The 21,780-nt window shown below is 36.9% G+C and overlaps 1 long non-coding RNA gene across 1 annotated transcript; it reads left to right on the forward strand.

Moving 5' to 3' along the window:
* The first annotated feature begins 235 nt into the window (after window positions 1-235).
* Window positions 236-20,735, forward strand: LOC139827900 (uncharacterized). The gene is made up of 4 exons (XR_011739025.1): window positions 236-463; window positions 3,829-3,939; window positions 4,666-4,758; window positions 20,575-20,735. It is a non-coding gene; the product is annotated as an uncharacterized lncRNA (long non-coding RNA).
* Window positions 20,736-21,780: the final 1,045 nt, after the last annotated feature.

A 21,780-nucleotide genomic window follows, 5' to 3' on the forward strand; every position in this document is an offset into this window, starting at 1 on the left:
AGGAATGAGGAGAGAAAAAGGAATGACATTACTTGAAACAGCTTCCAAAAGCTGCTGAACAATGAGCACCCTGAAGTCCCATTCTTCAGCAAACTGTCAGACTGCACATCTTATAGGTTTAAAAAGAGGAGTGGCTTGGAAAAAAAAGATTGAATGAGACTTCCCTTCAGCCAAGAACAACACAAGGAACAGACAGCAGTGTTATTTGATTCTGGACATTTAAGCACCAAGAGACTTCTTTCCGCTGTGCTGAATGAATGGAAGAAATAATAAGGAACTCCTGCTCACTTTAAAGAGCCAGGATGACAGTTCACAAAAAAAAAAAAAAAAATCTTCTCACCTGCCTTCTATACCATTATGTTCACTGAGATGAACAGAAGACATTTGTACTTCAAGGAAGGAATATTTCATCACTGCTGTTTCACCTTTGGGTCAGCAGTAGGGCTCATTCAGAAAGGTGGAGGTAAGTGTTGGTGCATCTTTCTACAAGGACCGTAGAACTTCCCACTCCTTCTCCGTACACCTTCTCTTCCTAATGGCTAGAATATAAGACATGTAGATAAAAATTCAGATATTTTAACAAAAAACTGTAGTTCAACATTTCCATTTTCTGTTTTGTGTTTGCTTAGCTGATTCCTTTTACTTCAAATTCTCACCATTAGTTCTTGAAAAAATTCAGTTTAGCTGCAAATTTAACATTAAATGGTTAAAATAGAGTAATAGAATGATGTGTTTGGCAGGGTGATAATGATGGAAAGGGGATCATCTAAACATGGTGGATGTATTTCCTTTCCTCTTTCAGTGCTAAGATTCAGGAAGCAAAACCTTGGCTTCATTATGCAGGAATGAGAACAAGTAAACAAAATAAAAGGGGAAAAGGAAAGCGAAGAACTGTGAAAAAACTTGTTGGCATTACAGTGAATTATATTACAGTTTTGTGACCCAGTCACGTTTGTTATTAATGAAGTATAATTTTAAAGAAGTATTTTAGATATAAACACATCTTTTACACTAACAATGAATACCAGCTGATTTCTATGTCACTCCACAAGACACTTTCTTAAGCCTAAGGGAAGATATATTATACCTACTCTTTCATACTCAAAGGTGAAGTTTACAATGAGTAAATCAATGCCATCTGTTTTTAGTGTATTGTACTTTGCATTGATAGAAGTTGGTTTATACTCACAATAAAATATTAAATATTGATAGAACTGCGGACTTAACAGCTGTGCCTATTAGTGGTCATACCTTTCAATATACTTGACTTTGCTATGGACTATTTGGAAATGCTCTGTTGCCTGTAGGGCACGGAACATGAAATGGTTACTCCCTGAATCTTCGTGGACTGTTACTATAATACAATCAACTAAATGTGGCTACTATGGGATTCTCTCCAGCTGTGAAGGAACTGGGTTTGATATTCCTACGTCCTCTTTCATTCTTATGTCCCTCTGTTCACTATTTTGGTACACTAATATAGGTGAGACAGGTTTACTAAGTGTAATGTCAAGAGAACAAAATCATTCCTTTGTTGCTGCATTTCAGAAGGAAAACACTACACTTCCTGTTCAATCTAATATAGATTAAAATTGAATTACATTCATAAGGTAACTAAATATTTTGGGGGACCATGATTGTGTAATTTGATTGATATTAGTCTTCCTGCTTCCATAGTGAGAGCTGTTAGAGAGATTTTAATAATTCCTCTGGTGGAAATAAACTATTAATTTATTGTTAAAACAAAAATCAGTCACATATTTTACCAGAGCCAAAATAGCCACACAAAGGAGAGAACTCTTCTTTCTGCATAATAGCTAAAACTATACCCCAAAGTTATTACTACTACTGAATTCACTAGGAGACATATTGATATTATTTTTTTTTTCATTCAGAGAGGGATTTTCATCACTAGAAAATGCAATAACAAAAATGACTGCCCTGTCCAACTCCCACTGAATTCAATGGTTACAATAAGAGTGGGAGTATATTTGTTTTTGAAAATCATTCTAACAGTTATGGCTTTGACACTATTATCTTTTGATCTCTAACAGGTAGTGTTTTTTTTTTTTTTCTTTTGTTGAAATGCTGTGTTTATTTTAAAATAATATTACTATTAATATTGATACTCCCTCGTCTGGTAATGTGGCTTGTTTGCAAACTGTACTGTTGAAGATTCTAAAATTCAATAACTCTTCAGTCATTAGTTTAGCTTGTACAGGGACACGAGGTTCTTCCTGTATCCTGGAATTCAACTTTGAGATTCTTGGTCCTCTGGATGTCGTGATTTCAAAACACCTCCAATCATGAGAGAATCTTCTGAACCTAACAGCTTAAAAAAGAGGAATAATTCTAGACCTCCCATAAACAAGCTCAACCTTGATAAAAAGTGTTAGCCTAATTTCTGTGACCATTGTTATTTGCCATTAACATATTTATTACTTTATTAATATTTTTAAGTCACATGGATGTAAAAATTTAAAATCTGCAGCTGCTAATTTATCAGATTATTTTTAAAGTAACTTGAAATGCATTTTTGAAATGTTATAGCATTTGTCCTTCTTTGGTAACAAATGCATGTGTTTTTTTTGGAAGTTAATGGTGTAACATATACTTCTGTCGGTGATATATCAACAAATTGGATTTATACTGCATCGTATGTTCTTCGAGCACACCACAGCTGAGGTCTTATTGAGACTATAGCCTCAAGTGACTATAAACCAAACAATTATTTTTGAGACTAATGTGTATGTTTCCTAATGATTCACAACATTAAATTCTCACTTGGCAAGGCAGCAAAAACTCTCTTATTTTGCTCAAGGCATAAAAATTCTGCAGAACATTTTTTAAAAATGGTCATGGGTGACCAAAATGCAATTTAAAACTTCAATGGTATTTGTTCAGGGTTGCTTGCTTACTTGTAATTGTTTCCAGAATGTCTGTTTGGAAATTTGTTAGATTATGTATAACATGCAATAACTCTATATGCCAAATTCACTGCTGTAATACTTGGCAGTGCAATCTGTTATGCTTATTTCAGCACCATTTAAAATACCTAGTTCTTTATGTAAGAAAGAATAAAGGTGATTTCAGCCCATGTTTTGGTTTAGTTTGGTTTGTTTGGTTGGTTTTTTTTTCCACACACAATAGCATTAAATGAGTTGCAGCAGGAGTTATTTTTAACCATACGTTTTGCAATTTATTATGGTCACTTTTTCTCCTTAATAACAGAAGTACACAATTTCCTCTTCCTCTTCTCATCTCCCTTCCCTTCCCTTCCCTTCCCTTCCCTTCCCTTCCCTTCCCTTCCCTTCCCTTCCCTTCCCTTCCCTTCCCTTCCCTTCCCTTCCCTTCCCTTCCCTTCCCTTCCCTTCCCTTCCCTTCCCTTCCCTTCCCTTCCCTTCCCTTCCCTTCCCTTCCCTTCCCTTCCCTTCCCTTCCCTTCCCTTCCCTTCCCTTCCCTTCCCTTCCCTTCCCTCCCCTTCCCTCCCCTCCCCTCCCCTCCCCTCCCCTCCCCTCCCCTCCCCTCCCCTCCCCTCCCCTCCCCTCCCCTCCCCTCCCCTTGCTAGGTACCTCTTGAGATCATCTAGTCCAATTCCCCTGCTCGAACAGGGTCAGCTAAAGGAAGGTGTCCATAATAAACATCTGCATGGATGGAGATTTCACGACAGTTTTGGGCAACTTGTGCCAGTGTTGGACAGCCCTCCCAATTACAAAAAAAAAAAAAAAAAAATATATATATATATATATATATATATATATATAATTCTTTGTGTTCAGATGGAATTTCTGAATTGTAATTTGTGTTTCTTGCTTCTTGTCCCATCAGCGTACATTACTGAGAAGAGTCGATGCTGAACAGTCTGAGTTCTCTCAACCCCTCCTCTGTGACAGATGCTCCAGTTCCTTAACCATATTTGTGTCCCCTCACTGGACTCCAGTAAGTTCAAATATTTGTTGTACTGAGGAGCCCAAAAATGGGCACAGCACTCCAGAGGTTTCTCAGGAATACTGAGCAGAGGGGATGGATCACCTCGCTCAACCTGCTGACAACTTTCTTCCTCATTCAGCCCAGGATAGTGTTAGCCTTTTTTGTCATGAGGGTCCATTGTTGTTTCATGATCAGCTTGTTTTTCACCTGGTCTGCGAAAGGTAGATAACTATGGATGACCTAGTTTTCCTTGGGAGACATTTTTCATCTCAACCAGAGACAGAGATCTAAAGACGTATAGATGCATCATGTTTACTGGGTTTTATTTATCTCCCTGTAGAAAGTGACTTAGACAAATAAGTCAGGTTGCAAGGACGCTGTACTAGAACTGGCTGAGATGGAGTTAATTTTTTCATAGGAGTCCATAGGGTGGTGTGTTTTGGATAGATGTCTAAAACAGTGTAAATGAAACATCAGTGTTTTGGTTATTGCTGAGCAGTACTTTTACAGCAGCAAAACCTTCCCTTTTTCCCACTCTGCCCCCTTGGTGAGCATGCTCAGCAATGCAAACTGAGGGAAGGTGGTTTTGGAGGAGATAGCCATTGCTTGGAAACTGGTAAGCAGTCTGTTTGCAAGAGGTGATGAGTGACTCCCTTTGCATTCTTTTTTTTTTTTTTTTCTTTCTCTTTACTTATTAAACTGTCTCTATCTTAACTCATGCTTTTGCTCTTCCAGTTCTCTTCCCTGTCCCACTGGGGCTGAAGTGATCAAGCAGTTGCATGGTGCATAGCTGCTGGTCTGAGTCAACACACCACAGATGTCCACACTGTAAGTCCACATTTCACATTCCTGCTGCCATTCTGATTTCCACGTAACAGAAGGTTTATACTGCTTGATTCTGTTTTTGAATTGAGTTTCTGATATTCTGTTAACACACTTCTAAGAACACTGAGTTTCCAATTCCATAATTTTTTTTATATGAACAATAGCTTTTAATAAGGAAAATCCAGATCTTTAATCAAAAGTAATCATAAATATTTACTGTGTGTAACCTGCATGTCACCTTTGTGTGATATCAGCTAAGAGAGTTTACCTTTGTCAAAACAACTAAAATTGTAATTTACCAATGATTTACTATGATTTGCAAAAGTTTTCATACTATGCTAAATACATTATGGGTTATCATCTACCACAGAAACATTATTGTCAAATAGACACTCTGTTGATCTGCCACTATCATAGTCACTTCCAATCTAGTATTTCTAATGCAAAACTCAGAAATTCTTGGTTCAGGAAGAATAATTATACAAGGAGCCAGAATGGGGTACTTGCCGTAAGAAGTTTAGAACTTCAGTAACCTAGAGGCAAAAATTCAATTAAACAGAAAATTAATTAGGTGTTTGCTATTCCCAAATCTGTATGATGAAGATTATGAAGAAAGTAAATAAAATTCATGTGTTTTAATGCAACACAAACCTGCAATACATTTCATCACTTTATTGGTGCTATACAGTTGAAGATTAAATTTTTTCTGAAGGAAAGTAAAGCCTATTAAGTCCAGAAAGTCTGTAGCCTACTAGATTAGGAAATTTTACATGCAAAGGAGGATAAAGTTTAGAGGGCTCTTCTTGCAAGTTGTAGTCAGAACTGCTCACCAGAGAATGTTTATTTCTGAAAAATAGATCATCGACACATGAATGTAATTTTCTTTTTCCCTATTTTTAGACAATTTTAGACCTATCTCTACCTTAAAATAAGGGAATGTAAGAATTAACATATTTTTGCAAGAAAACAAATGAAACTTAAAAGAAGTAGAAACCAAACAAGAGCTAGTAATAACTATTAATATCACGAAATCCTAATTGTGAAATATGGTTCAATTTTACAAGAGTGTCTCAAATACAGCATAGAAAATATATGAATAAGTATTCGACTGAATAACAAAGGTGAGAGTAACTGTTCTTTTGATCTATTTTATCTCATCCTTTATTACAAGTTACATTTGTGCAAATTATTTTTTTTTCCAAAATTGTCTACAAATGAGGTTACATTTATCCATACATGGTATTTATGTATGAATCGGTATATTTCTGTAAGAATATTCATATTAGAATGTACTGACTTGCATATCTTGTATTAAATTGAAGACTCGATCTATAGAAATTGACTATAAATGGTGTCTTTCTATTCACCTTAAGCAAGAATGCATCCAAATGTGCTTAAATATGATGCATGAATACAACTGTAATACATTTCTGCCAGAGAAAAGGAAGATAGGAACACATTTTAAATATTCTGAGTGTTCCAGGTGTTGCTTATCACTCGCTAGGTTGCGTTTTCTGAACTTGCATTTGCCTTTCTCTTCGTAATTAGTAGATCGCTTTCTCCATGAATATATGACCAAGCTTACAATTTTTGCTACTGCCCATAAGCTTTGAATTTTAACTCCAGCTGCCCGAAGGTGAATTATCTACTAGGCAAAGAATATTTTTTCTTAAGAGTAACAAAAAATACAAATTTATATAATCCACCATCAGTCTGTCGCTAACTGCAGAATATACAGTTAGTTCAAGCTCCCAGTTTCTAAGGTTGTTGACACAAATTCCCCTCTTCTTAGGGCTCGAGAATTTATGCTGTGCAACTTGTGTGTCTGTGTGGTGCTGCACTTTCAACTTCTGGCTAAAATAGTGCAGATAACATAATAGTCTGTTACTGATGAAGAATGAATGCAGAGCATCAAGGTTTTCTTTCTTGCCCCCTTGTCCTGCCCAGCGAGTGGGCTGGGGCTGGGCAAGAAATTGGGAGGGGACACAGGCAAGATAGATAACCATAGATATTCCATACCATATGACATTGTGCACGTCAATAAAACCTCAGGGAAAAGAGAAAAAAAAAGGGAAACATACATGAGTTTGGTGTTTCTCTTCCTATGCAACCATTAAGCATGCTGAGGCCCTGCTTTCCAGAAAGTGGCTGAACTTCTGCCTGATGATAGGAAACAGTGAATGAGTTTCTCTTTTTGTTTTACTTTCATATGCGGTTTTTGCTTTCCCTGTTTAACTATATCTCAATCCACAAATCTTCTCCCCTTCTATTTTCTTCCAGTCTTGTAGGAGAGATGCATGGTGAGTCTAAATGAGTGTTGGCCAGGATCAACCTGCCAGAGTTACATTATTTTTACCTAATCTGTAAATATCTTATGACTGGAGAAGACCAATACCTCCATTCATGAATAGGGAAGAAAAAAAAAAAAAGAGTGTTCCAAGCAACTGTTTCCTTGTTAGTTTGTCTTCAGTATTATTTGAAGTCATATAATGAATTTTGAAGGAAATAATTATTTGGATATAATGATAAATAGAGAGTATGACACATTTTCAGCACAATTTTATGAAGGCTATATGATATCGAATAGTATCTTTTTCTCCACTAAGATTTGTAGATGGATTAGTGCTGTGAAATTAATGTATTTAAATTTAAATATAGAAATTGGATAGTATCCCATAAAAGATCCTTATTTTAAGTATTAATAGAAATGTTAACATTAATATGAGTAGTACAAAACAGAGAAGGTACACAGGAAAATAAGTGAGAGTTTTGGTAATTTGTGGGCTGTGCTAGTTGGAAGATTTCACTAATACAGAATATTACATGGCCATTGTGTAGGAATTAAATGGTAGTGTCACCTAATACAAAACAGAATTAAATTTAGTAATACAGTGTAAAAAGTCACACGTTTTCTCTGTTTTGTGAAGAGAGATCTACAGGCTTCCGTGACTTTGCTTCTTAAAGCAAAGGCCTTAAGAAGAGAGTATGATAACATTTCAAACACTTTTGGAGGATAAACATGAAGGTACAGATGAAATACTTAGGTTTCAAAATAACATCAGCACAAGATTTTAAAAAGTTATAGATTATTCATGAATATAATGTTATGACAAATTAGAAGATAGTTTCAAATGATGTGAAGAATGATATTCTGGAAGTGTTACAATTAGATAAAAGAAATCTGAATGATTTCAAGATGGAGTTTGATGTTGATGAAAAGGATGAAAAGAGGTAAGAAATAAAGTGTACAGTGTGAGTTTTCAGATAGTAAATCTAAGTCAAGAGGTTTGATTTAGAGACTATACCACTGGCATTACAGTCAGGAAATATTGGAAGACAGTATTAATTTCATTTGTATGTAGAGCATGATCTACTTCCTCAGTTAGTCTGGGAGATTTGTTAGAAAATTCTTCACCTTTGTGGGGATCTAGGACATTAATGATAACCGTCTTCTATTCTGTCTTCCTATACTACATTAGAGTTGTGACTCTGGTCTTTTACTGCAGGTCTAAATTTGTTATAGTATATTGGGACATGCTTCACGGTCACTCTCATGATATGCTAAATAAAGCAGACATTTCATCATTCTTTCTAAACTAGACATATTTTATGGTTGCTGGTCTATGCCTGATAAGCTCACGTATGCAGGTTCTCCCCTTCATTTTTGTATTTTTTTACCGCCAAAATTCATCAGCTCTATCAAACTCTATGAAGTTCATAATCTATCAAAAATAGTGTCATATGACAGATTTTTCCCCACGTATAAGGAAATTACATGTGAAAACAAAAATTTCACCTGTTTTTGCAAGATGATATTTTATGAAATACTCATAAATATAATACTTTTTTGACATTATTTATTATTTGTACTATGGTGCAAAATAGATGAGAGCAAGGACCAGGAGTTCTCTTTACTACTTATGTTCTAAGATCATAACCTAAAGCCAGTAACTTTTCAAAAAAATTTCTAGCAAAATACAAAATGTGAACACAAGCAGTAGAAGAAGCAGTACTGCAAGATATTGTCTAGTTCAGGTTTGGTTTCTTTATGTTTTGCAAGATAGATGCATTTTTGGAAATCCTTACCCAAGTGTTACCTGAGGTCTAAGTAGATTTGGGAGTCTAACAGTAACAGATGATTTTACTCGAAGTTTAAAATATTTCAAAAATCCGGTAATCACTCAGAATTGTTACATACTTAAATACAGAAAAGGTGAATCAACCCTGAGATACAGAAACCATTAATTTTATTGAACACTTCTTGCCAACATTAATACGCAGATAAGGAACTCAACATAGAAGTCAGAATCTCTGCTGAAGACAGAGAAAAAAAAGAAAATGCAGATCCTTACCACTAAAGAGGCATTCACAGAAGTAAATTTCTCCTGTAATGTCATACAGAAATGGAAGAAAGCTTTACTTACCCTTCCTGGGTTTCTTTGTTATTCCTACAGTATTCCATTTTGCACAAGTAAAAAGGGTAAAATGTATACTCCTTTCAATGTTACCAGCCTCAAAAAAACCAAAACAAACCAAAATAAAACATAAAAGCACACAGAGACAAAATCTGCTATTAATTAAGCACATTTTCAAAACTTTTCGTAAGTATTTCTTGTTTATAGACACAAAGATAGAATGGAAAAAAAATTGGGTGAAAAGAATGAAGGATAGGATGAATAATTTGGGTGTCACAGAAAAGCTGTCTCAGATGTCTAGTATCCAGCAGGAAGACTTGAACAGCTACACAGTAATTACTAAATTTGTAAACATACGCACCACTGCTCTCAGGACACCTCAAGTTGGAGTGTTAGGCTTGTTAATAGTTTGAAATTCTCTTACACCGGTGCTATAGATCTGTGCTTTAGAAGACAGATTATCTGCCTTCTGGTCTAGCTTCTGACATGAAATTCCCACCTTACCTGCTGTCTGGCATGAGTAAGAGTCATTTCTATAGTAAAAGCTAGCAGAGCACAAGGTCAATGCAGGACAGAATTAGTGCCCTATTTAGAGTTGGACAGCAAATTGTCAGCACTGTAAACGAGCTAACATAATACTTTAACTGAAATATTTTTAACATAACATGGGCTCATCAGTGACCACATATTGAAGGTCTCTGATTTTTCAGTTTTACTAATGTGAAAACACCTTCTGGGACACTGGACTTGAACTGGCTGCATCAGTTGATGGAATCTATTGAGTCAACAGCATCAATCTCTTTAGGTTTCCCATGTTTTGCAGATAACTTTTCACGGGGTTTACATGGCAACATGCTAGTTGCAGGGGAGTTGCTGGAGTGGGTTCTGTGAGAAGAGACCAGGGGCTGCCCTGTGATGGTCACAGTTGTTTACAGCTGACTCCAATGGACCCACTGCAGGACACAGTTGAGCGCATCAGCAAAGCAAATGGCATCTTGGGGAGAACATATTTAAGAGAGGGCAAAACACAACACAGCAATGTGAGAAGGGCAGGGAAAAAAATGGTGTGAGAACTATAGAGGGAACACCGAGGTCAGTGAAGAAGAAAGGGGAGGTTGTACTCCAGGTGCAAGAGCAGGTTGTTTAGTTGTTGTTTTGTTGGTTTGGTTTGGACAGATCACAAGCTGTAAAGCTGTTAAATTTGGCCTGGGTCAATCATGTCTTGGGCTGCATCAAAAGAAGAATGACCAGCAGGTCGAGGGAGGTGATTCTGTCTCTTTACTCCGCTCTGGTGAGACCCCACCTGGAGTTCTGCATCCAGCTCTCAGTACAGGAAAGACATGGACCTGCTGGACAGGATCCAGAGGAGGCCCAGGAAGATTATCAGAGGTCTAGAACACCTTTCCTATGAGGGCAGGCTGAGAGAGTTGGAGTTGTTCACCCTGGAGAAGAGAAGGCTCTGGGCAGATCTTGTTGCCACAGCCAATGACAATTTTTAACAGCAGGCAGATCCTTTTTTATTGAAATAAAAGGGGGAATCACCACTTAGGCACAAATAAGCAGGAGTATATGAGTGTAAATACAGTATATTTTGCTTAGTATCCACTAGACTCTGAAAATATTGTGCTTGTTCATGAAGCATAAGGTTAAAAACATACATGTTTTACTAACACCCAGCCATCTTCATTAGAAAAATATCTTCACTGATCCACAGCTGATTTTCTGAAAAGGATAATAACAACTCTCCTTAGCCATAATGTCATGAGAGGTGTGGTAAGAGGCTAAGTGAAAAAGATGAGGGGAGGTAAAAAGCAAAAATGCTCAGCTAGCAAATGCTTTGTCACTTTAAGAAAAACTCGAGAACTTCAGTTGTTATTTTAATACTTTTATTTCTATGGATAAATTGATTTTTGTCTTCCATAGTTTTCTGTATAATTTCTTATTTGTGTCATCGTAGTAAACCCAAAGGAAAAAAAAAAAAGTATTAATTTTGAAAACATACTAGTTTGGATATTCTTTATGTAAAAACTCAGGAAACAGGTTTTTGCTGAAAACAGTTTTCTCTGAAATAACACCCTCAATGACTCCCAAGTGTTGGCTTGTCTCTCTTCATTGGAGCTTTTGTTTCCATGTATCCATCTTGTTCTTTCCCAACACAATATTAATAACTTGCAAGGGAGCCAGGAGGTATGTCCTTGGTTCAACTAAGTAAAGTAATTAGAATATTAACAGCAAAGCACTGGAATAACAAGATCATCTGTGAAAATTTTTCTAGTTCATTAATGGCTTGGTAGCAAAAACAAGATATTGCAGTACATCACACCAATCTGGTCCTGATCAGAAGAAGACTGAAAATCTACAGAAAGTTTCTAATCTTTCTGTGTAATCACTTTCTTTTGGGCTTCTGGTCTTAGAAAAATATTAGTGCTAATCCTGGGACCTCTCCACTGTGCTGACTTCAGGGAGCTCTGCACTTCTGTAAATTTCTTTCCTGCCTTTCTCTTCTTAATCCTTTTAGCCACCAAAAAAAATTCCATATCCTGGACTAAATCCAAAACTTCTGGTAAAGTTTACAATTCACTGTATTCACCTGTGTCTCGTTGAAAAGTCTTACTTGTGTAATGCTCCCTAAACCTACCCTGCAGGGCAGAAGCAGTAGGATGAAAAGGAAAATCATTAACAAAAGAAACGAAGACAGGAAGAAAATGGGAAAATAGTAGTTTAAACAAGAGACAAAACAAAGTTTTCCCTTTTCTATTTGTTGAATGTTCTAAGCCACAAGATAGTGATTGTTCAGAGCACTCACCACAGGAGAAAATTCAGATTCAAACTTGGCCTTGAAGTTTGATCCTCAGGCCCATCTCTATTCCAAATGGAGACTTCAATGCTCCTCCTGTGCCAAGTGCCACTCCAGATCCTCACTCTATTTCTACATATGCACAGACTGCAAAAGCAAATTTTCATTTGCAGTCCTGAAAAGCCTGCCAGAGCCAGTACAACAAATTATGGGGTAAACAGCTGTTGTGCTCCTAACCATTGCAAGTAGGAATGATATGCCTGCTGCTTTCCCCAAGGCATGCTGCCACTCTCTAAATGATAACCAATAGGAGCAGGAGGAGGAGGATTGCTCGAGCATGTCAGCAGGCTTTGCCCACTCAGCCCAAACCCAATATAAGCCACATCAGTTGAGTCAGATGTCACCGATCTGTAAAACATATCTGTGTCTTTAATTATGAACTTGGAAAAAACACTAGTGACCATTTCAGTATGCTGACTGCAGAGACATAAATGCTCATTATAAAATGTTCAAATGTAACAGAAAAAAGAAAAAATGGTTTGCGGTTAGAAGGCTTCCTCCAGGCTATTGAAAGCAAAATGTAATAATTTACCTTGTGGAATTAATTACTTTGTTCTCTCCTTTTGACTGAAATGTGAATTATTAATTTAATTATAATTATTAATTAATAATTTATTTATTTTAGAGTAATAGATGTTGAATGTCTTTCCAAACAGTGCAAATAGACCTAAAGAAAAGGATTTCACTTTGCATGTGTGCATCTGTTTTTCTCTCTGCCAAGAATCTGAAACACACTTGTGTAATTTTTATCATTATTATCATCATCATTATTACTGTTGTTTGTGTAGTGCCTAATGACCCTACCCCTGTCTGTTTGAGGCAATGAACTTCTATTGCCATAAAATACGACATCTGCCTCTGGAAGTTGTGTTGAATGAGCATGAAAATGGAGAAGTTGCATTACAGCATAGAAGTTAATTTTTGGAAGAACTGCTTAAAATGTTCCTCACACCGGAGCAGTTGTTCAATTTAAATTTAAATACAGTTGCTGAACTCAAGTGGAAGGCTTTCCTAAGGTACAATTTCTGCAAATTTGTGGCTAAAAGTGTGGCTAAAAATGGAATTTTCAGAATGAAAGATACGTGTCTCCACTAATCACAGTATCACAGTATGTTTGGGATTGGAAGGGACCTCGAAAGATCATCCAGTCCAATCCCCCTGCTGGAGCAGGAACGCCTAGGTGAGGTCGCACAGGAATGTGTCCAGGTGGGCCTTGAATGTCTCCAGGGAAGGAGACTCCACAATCCCCCTGGGCAGCCTGTTCCAGTGCTCTGTCACCCTCACTGAGAAGAAGTTTTTTCTCAAATTTAAGTGGAACCTTTTGTGTTCCAGCTTGATCCCATTACTCCTTGTCCTATCATTGTTTGCCACTGGGAAGAGCCTGGCTCCATTCTCATGGCACTCACCCTTTATATATTTATAAACATGAATAAGGTCACCCCTCAGTCTCCTCTTCTCCAAACTAAAGAGACCCAGCTCCCTCAGCCTTTCTTCATAAGAGAGGTGCTCCACTTATCATCCTTGTTGCCCTACGCTGGAACCTCTCCAGCCGTTTCCTGTCCTTCTTGAACTGAGGGTCCCAGAACTGGACACAATATTCCAGATGGGGTCTCACCAGGGCGGAGTAGAGGGTAAGGAGGACCTCTCTCGATCTACTGACCATCCCCCTTGTAATACACCCGAGGATGCCATTGGCCTTCCTGGCCACAAGGGCACAGTGCTGGCTCATGGTCATCCTGCTGTCCACCAGGACCCCCAGGTCCCTTTCCCCTGCACTGCTCTTTAATATGTAATTTCCCAACCTATACTAGAAGCTGGGGTTGTTCCTGCCCAGATGCAGGACTCTACACTTGTTAAATTTCATCAGGTTATTCCCCGCCCAACTCTCCAGCCTGTCCAGGTCCCACTGGATGGCAGCACAGCCTTCTAGCGTGTCAGCCACTCCTCCCAGCTTAGTGTCATCAGCAAACTTGCTGATAGTACACTCAATTCCCTCATCCAGGTCGTTAATGAATATATTGAATAATATTGGCCCCAGTACTGACCCCTGAGGCACTCCACTAGATACTGGCCTCCAACTGGACTCCGCACCATTGACCACCACTCTCTGGCTTCTCTCTTTAAGCCAGTTTGCAACCCACCTCACTACTCTATTGTCTAGACCACACCTCCTCAATTTAGCTGTGAGGGTGCTGTGAGAGACTGTGTCAAAGGCTTTACTGAAGTCAAGGTAGACTGGCATTTCAAGGGAAAAAGCAGTACTGATATTGAATCAATTATATTTAATTTTGTTTATAAATCTTACACCCCTCACTATCTTCCTTGAGTCATATGGTTCTTCTGATTACTTTAATGTCTTCATTTTCACCTGTTATGCCCTCATCTGTTCATTTGAAATATCCTCCTAAACTATATTCAATAAAGAATGCAGCCAACTTATCCAACTTTTACAAAAAGTCCTCAGTAGGGTTTGACTATCCTAAATGTCATAGCTGTGTGATGCAGGATATGGAATATTCCACTTTCTCCAACTCTAATACAGCCATAGCTTAGCTCTGACAGTATTCTTAATAACATAATTAAAGTATTACTTAGGTCACTCAGGAGGGCCACAGAATTAGGGGATTTAATAATAGATAGCTCTATCATCAGCCACATTTTAGATGATAAAAATTCCATACCAGTAATACCTTGTTATATTGAAAGATAGTTTACAACATCATGTCCACATAATTGTTACACTATGGCTAGAAAGATGATGTGTGTGTATATACGTGTGTGCACACAAACACATACATAGATATGTACACATAAAAGTACTTTTCACAGCTCCTCAGAAAATTCATGATCATCGTCTCCAGTCTCTAGGTATCAGTTCTGGATCCTTATGCACTATCAAGTCTGAATAATCTCTGTCTAAAACCATCATGAACACCAGTATGAGAGAAAACCTCACTCAAACCATTTTATTATACTACATAATTAGAAGGCATTATCTGAATCCTGCCTTTTTTTTTTCAGTTTTTTTAATGTATATTGGTAGACCTTCAAAATAGGCGTATGATGTTCTTAGCACACCTAACACCTTTTCCTTTAGTGAGTGTACAACTGTCTCCTAAGTTTCTTTGCATAAGCACAATGCTCTTGAAAGCGTGTTGAATTTTGACGTGTTACAAGGAAGAGATCATTAAAAATTAGCTGAGTGAAATCTTGATTTATTACCAATATTACCTCAAAGTTTCTTTCAATGCAAAGAGTTAGAGAAAAAAATCAGTCCAGTCACTTTATTGTTTAAAGGTCCCAAGGTACAGATAATTTAATTCAGTTTGGGCTTTATCTTGATGTGTAAATACATAACTAAGGAAAGAATCTAGTTCATTAGTGATCCAAGAAAGTCATATTGTTTTGTGTCTTAGCTGTACAATTCACTGCTCGACCACAAATCTATGCTTCATTAAGATCAAATTGTGATTTTTTTCCAGTAATGGTGTATCACTTGCCAGCAACAAAGGAGACATTGTGCACCAAGCAGAAGGAAAAAAAGAAAAAAAACACAAAACCAAATCTGAATCCTTGAGGTGCTTTTTTTTTCTTTTTTTCAGTTCTGTACTAATCTAGAAGTAATACAGTGTAACAAGTCAATCTGCTTCCTTTTCATGGATACTTTAGCGATGAATTATTGATGTTCTTTCGCTCACCATTTTAGGATTTTTAGGCAACTGAAGGGTATGATCGTCTTTGTCATATGTCATAGTCAGGTAAAATAGCAATACTCTAGTATATCCCATTGGGGGTGCTACTAGAGAGAAAATGAGAAATTAATGTGTAGCTGTAATACATGCTAAAATACCATTTGCAGCAGTTGATAGACAGAAGATTAAAGTATAGACAGTTGGAAAGACACCAGTTTTCACAGGTCCTGCTAATAATTCTTGCTTCATGTCACAATATTATCACTCTGCAAGAATTCCAGGATACGACTGTGCTAAGACCATGCTTCTCTCCCTAAAGATATGTGTTACATAAAAATACTTTTTCTGCCTCAGCTTGATGAACAAATCTCCATTCTATTTCTTTTTCTCTAACTTGTCCTAACTTGTATCAGCCTTATAAATATTGAGAAGCACTGTTAAGACTGGTGAACCTAAAATTAATTCTAACAACTTCATCTGGTCTGCACATATGACACACTGCACCTCTGCTCTGTCTGTCTATTTCGTTGTTGTGAGAAAAAAAAAAAAAAAAAAGCAATGTGGATTGCAAGCACCTTTCTCTTGAAACCCAGTGGTGTCTCATTGTGGGTGTCAATGTGATCTGCACATCTGAAGAACTTTGAGTGAGTAGTGTTTTACTTTTAAATCTGTTACATCTTTGTCAGTCTGCTTTAGTTTCCCATCTTTGTCCATTCTTTTGTTGTATTCCAGGTAGGACACATCCTATTATTTCCCCTTTTCTCTAAAATCAGCAACATGAAAATTGAAACACGCAAAGAAAACATCTCCTTTCTTTCACCTAGAGCCAAAGCAACCTCCAGAAAGAAAGAAAAATCACTGCAATAAAAGTCCTGATCAAACCCTTTATTTCTGGTACAGAGCAAATTAATTTTCCCAGAAGAAAGAAACCATTTACAATCTTATTGCCATATAGTATCAGTCACAATATGATGTTTAAATAGTCTACTGAGGAAAATTTAATCATCAGGGCTGAAGAAAACTCCACTTAATAAGTGTGACCTGAGATTTCTCAGGGGCTTGCTTTTCAGCAAATTTTTTTACATTTTCGTGAAAGCGGTAACAATGCCAAAGGTGTTCTCTGACGTCAGAGTAAAACCAGTATCAAATCCCTATGTTTTGGCACAAATTGTTGCTGGACTATCTCTAGAGAACTGCTGCAGTAACAGCAACATAATGCAATAAACATTTTATAAATATTTTATAAATAATATTAACTTAGAAAAAACACACAAACATTTTCACTAAACCTTACCCTATAGTATTTATTTTTCTCAGTTTCATTAAAAACCACCACATCTTCCAGAACACTGCAAAAATTGTGAAATTCTATAATGCATATTAAAAGTCTTATATTGGACCGATTCACCTTAGCTGTTCTTAGTTCAACTTAGAATAGAGGGACTTGTCTATAAAAACTCTTCGCTATGAATGTTATGGAGAAAAAAGGACTTCCTTTGGAATGAATCCATGTTGCCAGTCTCCCCAGCAATCTTCATATATATGTGTGTGTGTGCGTGTGATATATATATATATATCACACACATATATATGCATGTTTGTATGTGTTTAGAGCAACGTAAAAAAAAAAGCAGTCAAGTTTTATATAGCCAGACAGTCATTGCTGAGAACTGCACATAATGGAATCAGGGAAACTGGAGAAGTCCTTAAACAAGGCAGTCTCAACTTGGTCAAAAATATAAAAGTAGCATGCTGTCTGTAAATCACGAAATAAATAACAAAAAGAGCTTGCACAGGAGAAATTTAGTTAGATACTTTTCTCAAGTAATGGAATTGAGAAGCATAAGGTAGTTTTATGAACAGTTGTATGCAATGAATTGAAAATAAATTTGTTTAAAATATTTTATGAGAATGTCCCATTCCAGAAAGCAACAAGTATTTTTTACTTTGGAAATTTCATTATATTGGGTCATCTGCTTTTGTATGCTAGAGAATATCTTTAAATTTATTAATCTCCGTGGCAAAGTTCTGCATGAAGCATGTAGCAGGATTTCCTATGGACTTTTCTGCTAGGTAGCTGCAAATTCCAACTAGAGTTTTTCTGAGTAGTTGCGGCACTTCTAAGGAGCCTGTTCTGTGTAGATTCTCTAGTGCTTAATGATATCTGAGCTATGATGCTGGTTTGGCATCAGTTTGGAAGTTGTGTTGAGATTTAAAGAGTATGCCTAATCACAGGCATCTATTGCTTTCTGAGATATCCTTCTTGTTTTTACTGATACCAGTCAGAGATGGCCTTTGTGTTATAGTAGCTTGAGGCCAGGCAGGAAACTTGAGGATAGTGCAAATATTAGTACAGCCCGTGCTCAGGCAAGTAAATCATGTCCAAAGAGCCTCCCTCTTCCATCTAACCTAGTTTCTATGAAACTTGGAGAAACCTAATACATCTGAAACTTTTGTCTGTCAAATTTTGTTTAAATCTGTCAACAGTTTCAAACACACAGGCACAGGTCCAAGACTCTTTTTCTTATGAAATCATGGTCAAATGCCATGTTGAAATAACTTGCAAACACTCTAACCCACAAATGTTAGGTTAGGAACAAGTATGAGGAAAATAAGCTACATTCAGCTTGTAGGAGTTCTCTGTGAACTGCAGATGCTCCTCTAACATCTGATGAGCTTCAAAATGCAATGGTCATGGTGAATTCCAATAACAGTTGAGGGGGTTGGGGACCATTGCTTAGTTTTCTTTTTCCTTATCTTTACACAGCAATGAACAGTTTATGTTCAGTATCTATTCTCACACCTCTCATTACTCCAACACCAGTGCCTAAACTCTTACTGTTGTCAAGGGTTTTGATTGTGGGGTGACAATAAAACCGTGGCAGATGTATTGTTAACCTCCTCTCCCCCTACTTTTCCCTTCAGCCCCTCCCTCTCACCCTTTCCCACTAAGGACAGGCAATCGGGAGTGAAAGAAGGACAGAGAGAAGAGAGTTGGAAAAATTAAAAATGTTTCACTAATGCTACTGATAAGAATAGAGAAAATAATACAAAATATACAAAACCAATCTTGAAAGTCCCAGCAACTGCAGAGCCAGCACCCAAAGTCCTGGATTGGACTCTGCAGCCAACCGGAGCTGGATTCAGTCTCTCACTAGGACTCAGTTCGCAGGGATGACTAACAAGGTCCTCTCCTAATGTCGGTCGTAAGCAAAAGGGGAAAAGGGACAACATCCTCGTGATCTCCCACTTTATATGACGTATTCACGTGAATGGGATGTTATACTCAGTTGGTCGGTTCCTTGGTCACCTGTTTCTCGTTGCCCCTCTCACGAGAGGTACATCCATGCTTATCAATAAGTTTGCATTCCATTGCTATGTTTACCAAAACATGTGTCTTGTTCTCCAGGAAAATGCAGCTAATATGAAGGCTTTAGCTGACAGGCAAATTCACTAAAAGAGAAACTTGTTTTTAACAAAACCAGAACAACTGTAAAAAAATGAAATTTACACTTTAGTGATACTTGCTCCTGAAAACCTTGTGGCATGTAACTCTTGATATGTTGATTACGTGTGGAAAATATTTCTTCACTTGTCTCAGGTGCCCAGGTCAACAGTACACCCTGCAAATAATGATGTTTATGTCATCAGCAATGACTCTTTATTCTCAGGAGACAGCATGTCTCCTGTTCACTAACACTTTCTAATGTAAATAACAACTGACATCAGTTGCCCACTCTCCACAGATGCCCAGCAAAACTCTGCAGTTTTGTTAACTCAGCTACACTATGTTATCTGTTATTTTCTTTTGAAAATTGTATATTTTTTCTTTTTTAAATGTAGCTACTAATAACCCGCTTTGATGTGTGACTGACTTGTCACCCTGACCTAAACAGTATGACTATGATTTGTATGTGTTGGCACTATCAGAGCACTAACACAGAAAGAGGCAATTCTGTCTGCACACTACCAATAAATTGAATAGCAAGATCTGCTGCAATAAAAAACTACCAAACAAGGAAACAAATAAACTCAAACAAACAAGCAAAACAACAAACCCAAACCAAACCAATAAACAAAAACTACCACAAAACAATACCAACAGTCATTTTGTCATAATTCCAGTCATCTTCCTATGGTTTGGAAATAACATAAAAAACCTGACTGTTTCTGAAGCAAGAAACTACAGACTGTTTTATGGGAACCACCTACTGACCCCTGTAATTTACTTACACTGCTTACTATGAAGATGATGTCCCAGGGATTTTAACCTGGCATCCCAAGGGTTCCAAGGCCTCCTAATTACTTCCAGAATAGTGTCAAAAATCCATGGGGAAGCAAATTGGAGAGGAAGGACAGAATACCCAAACAAACTAGTTACTTTACCAGAAGGAATAAGTCTGACTTTTTATTTAATCATGAGTTTAGAAAATGTGAATACAACTGATTTTCCTCAGACTTTGAGTTTTTTGGTCTAGAGTTTAGATTTGGATGATAAAGAAGTAGGAAAGAAAAAGAAAATTATTGTAGTCTTATTGTCACGTATGACAGACTTTATTCGAGTAGGTTTTTTTCCCACTATAAGAAGAAAGAAAATAAAAAGGGGAGAAGACCACAGATTTCTTCACTTGCTTGTGCCAGTGAGACCAACTTCTGTTTTCCATATAGCACATGATTGTTAATTTCTTCCATTTTAATTATGTTAACAAATCCACTTTGTACTTCTTCCAGTCTAAAAGTTCGTATATTTTGTTTCAAAGCTTTCAGTCTTACTAGTCTTAAAAAAAAAAAAACAACCTAACTCGTTTCCTTGAAAACTTTGAAAAGTCATCAATGCTCTTTCTGTCTTTTCTAGGTTGTGTCTTCAAACCAGTTCACAAGGAGGAGAGCTCTTGGTACTCAGCTCTACAGAGAACAATTTGGATAATTTATGTAAACAGACATAAATATCATGTAATGTTTTAAAACACTGTAATAACAGTGGAACTATAGAGGAAGATTCTAAGTCAATTGAATTGCCCTCTGGACATGTCTATCTCTGTCAAGGAGCCTTGGATAACTGGAAGCAACTCCAGCTGCCTCAGTTAAGGGCTTAAGAGTTAAGTGGGATGAATCCTGTCCATGTCCTGAGTTTCCTACTGAAACAGGGATGTTTTTCAAGTAGTTTTTAAATGCAGCCTTTATTCCTTGTTCTTCATTGGAAAATATACCACTACAAGGTTGGAAAACAGGTTAGCATGTATGATTAATAGGGCACAACAAGGTTCCAAGACCACAATGAACAAGTTACTGAGCTGAAAACTGGCTCTTTTGCCATTAGATGTTTCCTGGACTGATATTTCTCGAGTATAAATTATATTAGCAACCTTTTCTACTATTTGTCAGATAATAATTTATCTTTTTTTTATAGATATGCAAAACAGAAAACATTTTTGAAAACAATAAGATAAACTTCTCTGAAATTCTCTACAAATTAAAGCCATATTGTGCTATATCTCTGTTGATGTTCTGTAGAATAATAGAATACTGATTTAAAATCTTCTGTCTCTAGCAATCCAGTTTTTCTGCAACTGACTGTGGTATTTCAGTTGGTAATAAGTAAGAAAATGCTTGCTGGTGACATTTCTCATATACAGAAATCAAGCTACAAGCTTATTCTGCATTCTAGACAATACTATATGAATCACCTTTTTTTTTCCTACTTCCTCTCTTTCTCTCTGTCTCTTCAAAAAGGTCTGTTTCTCTTACAGATTCAGGACCTGGGGATTCACATTCTTTCCAGTAGTACTGTTTTGTTATGCATTAGCTTTTATTATATCTATTGCCTTCATATGAAAGTTTAGTGATAAACAATTAGTTTTATTATTTTTATTATTTTTGTTTCATTTTCACAAGTATGACTAGAACATCTAAGATTATGGCAGGCTAATCTAAATACACATATGTCATATTCTGGTAAACCCTTTGTGAGTTTCCAAGATGAGACCTATCCCCCAGTTTCCCTACTGGTAATTCTAGAGTTAAATTTCAGATGCAGATGACAAGATCATGCAAAACAACT

The sequence above is a fragment of the Patagioenas fasciata genome, chromosome 4, assembly GCF_037038585.1.
Source record: "Patagioenas fasciata isolate bPatFas1 chromosome 4, bPatFas1.hap1, whole genome shotgun sequence".
NCBI classification, from domain to species: domain Eukaryota; kingdom Metazoa; phylum Chordata; class Aves; order Columbiformes; family Columbidae; genus Patagioenas; species Patagioenas fasciata.